At 44.5% G+C, this 4,575-nt stretch overlaps 1 pseudogene; it reads left to right on the top strand.

Annotated features, from left to right (window-relative positions):
• The window catches only part of LOC123171341 (uncharacterized), a 127,678-nt pseudogene that overhangs the window by 84,233 nt on the left and 38,870 nt on the right, over nt 1-4,575 (top strand).

The following is a 4,575-nucleotide window of genomic DNA, read 5'->3' as shown; positions in this document are numbered from 1 at the left end:
TACAGCCGCCTCGTCGTCATTGTCAACGTTGTTGACCAGAACAGGGTGAGTTTGATCCCCTTCCCTGCTTCCTCTTGTCATTCTCGATCTGCTGCGGCGGAGGAGCCTTTATGGACGTAGTGATTGAGATCGTGCTCATGTTTAGTTTAGAATTTTCTTCTATGCGTGTCCCTCCCTTGGCTGTAGATTTGAGCTGTTCAAGGTGTGGACTTCTCTATAGTTCCAAGTAGAATTGTAACTGCACGGATATCATATTGTTGATGCGAATTTTTGATAGTTTTCGTTAGCTTTTACTGTAACTCGGTAACTTTGTTTTGCTTTGTTGCTAATAACTTGCTTGTGATTCGCCTCCTAAAGTCCTTAAGTTCGATTGCATATATAACTAGCCTTTACAACTTGTACGAATTTGGAAGTGATTGTTGATTTTACATGCCATTTGAAGTTTACACTTGCCAAGTAATATTGCATACTCTTGTCAGCGCAGTTATTCTGCCAGAACTTGTTTAATTTTTGTATTGGCTCATCTCTAACATGTGGCCCTTTATCCACCCTGGCAATGTTTTTATTTGTATATGTTTAGCTCACCTGATCAGCCCCTAATGTGCCTTGCGGCCTTGCCTAAATGTGTGAGTGACTACTGAAAATAAACAGCCAGAGTGCTATTGCTCAAATATATGCGATGTGTTTTGCCATTTGACATTTATTATTGTTTTCCTTGTGAAATAAATAACTCCAGTATTCATTTCATCTTCCATGAAGTTGTGATGCCTTCATCTCTTTATGCTTCTCATGATAGCTGCATTGCTCTGTTATACACTTATACCTTTGCTTCTTGGTATATCCCCAAGAACGTCGAGGACACGGTCCACCGCGAGGTCGAGATCATGCAACACCTCTCGGGCCACCCCGCCGTCGTCACGCTGAAGGCCGTCTGCGGCGGCTGCAAATCAAAGGTGATTGTGCGTCGGCCCTCTCTCCTTCCAATCCTCTCTCTACCACTGGAGCAAAAGTTGCGGAGATCTTGGCGGCGTTGGCAGTCGCAGCTGGGCGTGGTGTGGAGCCGGCATGCGTCTGTGCTGCGCGTGCTGCCGGTGGCGTGCGTGTGTGCTAGTTGTCGTGGTCTGCGCATGTTGTGCTTGCTCTAGTGTGCGTGGTTGAATGGTGGTGTGTGCTGATCTTTCGATTGCTTTTTCCCTGCAGCAGCTGAAAGGGACAAGGCGATTGGGAGTGAGGGACTACATATCCCTCCTCTCCTTTATTTTCTGTCCAAAATATAAGGTAATTTGTTTATTAAATCCCATATTTGCTAAATTCTAAAGCCTCTAAACATTTCTTGGTCTTATGTGCCTGTTAGATTTTGCTGAAGACCTTGTTGTCTTTGTGCTTTACCAGTGTGATGAAGTTCAGCACTATGGCTGCCATTATGTGTTATGTAATGGTCTAGTGGGCAGGAGTTATGTTTGATTACAACTTTTACAGTAGTTGGCATTTTTTGGAGCCGTTCGTTTGTCTCGATCTAACAGCGCATACATACGTAGTACTCGAAAGTACTATTAGTCTAGGGGCATTTTAGTCCTAGGAAATATATGACAAGGTGGGGCCCTCTCGTCCAATGCAAAACCGCCCCTCCTCTCGTCCAATGCAAAGCCGCCGCCGTGCTCCTTCCCCTCTTCCATCACCATTGCAACCGCGGCCATCTCCTAGCCTTCTCCTCCTTCTCGCGGCCGCAACTTTGCTCTTCTCATCTTCCACATCCACCCCCCTCTTCCATCCACGCAAGATCCTCGATGGAGCAGCAGATTGAGCACATCGACGGCGGCGAGAATGCCGACTTCGTGGAGATCGCCGGCGGTGAGAACGCCGACTTCATGGAGATCGCCGGCGGCGACCAGGTCAAGATGGCCAGGTTGACGGAGATCCGTTCTTGGTTTCACAACATATTGCAGATGAACTGGACGGCAATGGCCACTTTGAAGCAAATGACGAGGAGGGAGAGGGCAAAGCTTTCCCCCCCACCCGCACAACCGATGCACAAGGTCGAGATCCTCCTCTGGGCGATGGAGCAGGCCGATTCGTCCAGCCCGTGGACCAGGCGTAGGTGGTGGGCGTTCAGATCCAGGGTAGAGCATCCACTGGATCAGGAACCCACGGTGCACGAGGTGCCGTTGCAGATTGTGGAGCCTCCAACCGAGTCGGAGATGACTCCGAAGCGCAAGAGGAGGAGGACAGTGGTCGCGACATCGCTTCCCCGTCGTTCTCCACGCTTCCCTCGCCGCTCTCCTCGTCTGAACGGCGGTCGTAGCTATGTTTAGGGTAAGATTGCTGAATTTCATTCATCATTACTTGCCACTTGCTTAATTTGATTCTCTGCAATATGTTCTTGCTACCTGTGTACTTGAATCCGTAGCCCTGGATGGCAGCTTAGTTTGATCGACGAGGCTGTAATGAGTCTAGGCATATAGCATTGCTATGTTTACTTGCTACGTTTTGATGTGCTGGAGTGGTATCCATGATAGGAAATTTTGTCTGTCACCTCAAGAGTTGTGTTCAAATTACGTGATGCAATCTGTGTAAATTGAACTTGCAATATTTTGGCTGCAAGAAGTGCCTCCAGAAAAGTTCAGTACACAGTTTAGAGTGATAGACTCTGGGTTGACACTGAAATATTTCAATACTGCAAGTTTAGTAGATAGTTGTAGGCATAGAAATATTTCAGTACTGACAGGTTCACACTGAAATATTTGAGTAGTGCAATTGCAGTACACACGGGTACACACTGAAAAATTTCAGTAGTGCAATGCAATTTCAGTACACACGGGTAGACACTGAATATTTGAGTACTGCAGTTTCAGTACACGCACGCAACCCCAGAAATATTTCGGTGTAGCAGTTTCAGTACACGCGCGTAGCCACTGAAATATTTCGGTGGTGCTGTTTCAGTACAACCACGTAGCCTCCGAAATATTTCGGTGGTGCACTTTCAGTACACGCACGTACCCACTGAAATATTTCAGTGGTTCACTTTCAATACACGCACGTACGAAATGAAATATTTCAGTGGTGCTGTTTCAGTGCACGCATGTAGCAACTGAAATATTTCAGTGGTGCTGTTTCAGTACACACACGTAGCCACTGAAATATTTCAGTAATGCACTTTCAGTACAGATATGTAGACACTGAAATATTTCTGTAGTGCCATGTCGGTGATCTTGCATCCAAATATTTAGGGCTTCCTAATGATTCAGCAAAAAAATAGACATAAGCAGTGAAATAATTTTTGTAGGGATGTTGGTTTCCTCATGTTGCCGTGCTGTACAACCTTTTGCTTCACTTCCTGTAAGTGCTTCTTGCATGTGTTATGGCCTACATGCTGTTTACTCTCATCACAACAGTGATTTTGCATCTTGCAAAGGTCTTATTAATTCAACATTGATTTCTATGAACTTTGTATTCAAATTCGTATCCTCCTACAGTTGTTGTGACAGATTTCCTTGGCATCTTCAAATTACCGTACTGTCATTTTTCCAATACCAACTGTATTCAATCTGAAACTTTCAGTTACTTATATGCTACAGGTGGAATCATGGATAGGTTGCTGAAGATGCTGCGCCTCACAATAAAAGTCCCTTGCTCAACCTCAACATCACAAGATTTTTTGCATTTCTAGTTGTCTCACTATTTCATGTGATGTATTTGAATACCAGAAGTTGTTATGCATTACAAGTTCAATCTGATAATCGTAGTACCTGCAGTCTGTGTGTTATCTGTTTTGTATGTGTGGGATCAAAATCTAATACGGTTCTGATTCCTGTTTTCATGGCCTTGATGCTAAGTTAAGTACATGCTGGTCAGAGTGATCGGAGAGAAGGGTGGCGCTGGTGGGAAATATTTTAGGGTTTTATCGTCGTGATAACCCTAGAAAATTAATAAAAACGTCGAAAATCAATGGAACTAGTCATGGATGCTTCTCATGTTGGCACAAGGGTGAAGAAAGAATACAAGTCCATTTGAAGCAAGTCGAGAAAAACCCGTCCTTCCACACGGACCCTTACCTCCTACCGGAACGGCCGCCGGTGAAGGATCGATAACGTGCGCTTCTCGCATCACCTCCGAAAAGTATTCTAAGCATTTAACCGTATTAGAAAATCCATACAAATGCCGACAACCTTACCAAACTAGTCATGCTTCCTTCTCATGTTGATACAAAGAAGTGGAAATTTTTTGGGTCCATATTTACATCATGTCCGGCAAGTATTTTAAGCAGTATAAATTCAAAAAATATAAAACCTCGGAAACCTAGCTTTGTTTGTGCAAGAGATCATGTGTGCCAAAATTGAGGTGATTTGGAGGTGGTCGAAAAAATCACCGCATTCTGGAGGGACCATTTGGTCTAACTTAAGCCATTTTTTGAACAAAGGTGATTTTTTCCACCACCTCCAAATCACCCAATTTCTCTATGACACGGTGACCCACGTGTGCCAAACATGTCCATGAAAGAAAATTTGGAAAAAAATATTTTACAATGCCCCTTGAGGTATAGACCGATGTTTGGATCAGTCAGTCTAGAGGGCAGTA

Source organism: Triticum aestivum, chromosome 7D, assembly GCF_018294505.1.
Source record: "Triticum aestivum cultivar Chinese Spring chromosome 7D, IWGSC CS RefSeq v2.1, whole genome shotgun sequence".
Taxonomy (NCBI): domain Eukaryota; kingdom Viridiplantae; phylum Streptophyta; class Magnoliopsida; order Poales; family Poaceae; genus Triticum; species Triticum aestivum.
This window is presented reverse-complemented; position numbering and strand designations above follow the sequence as displayed.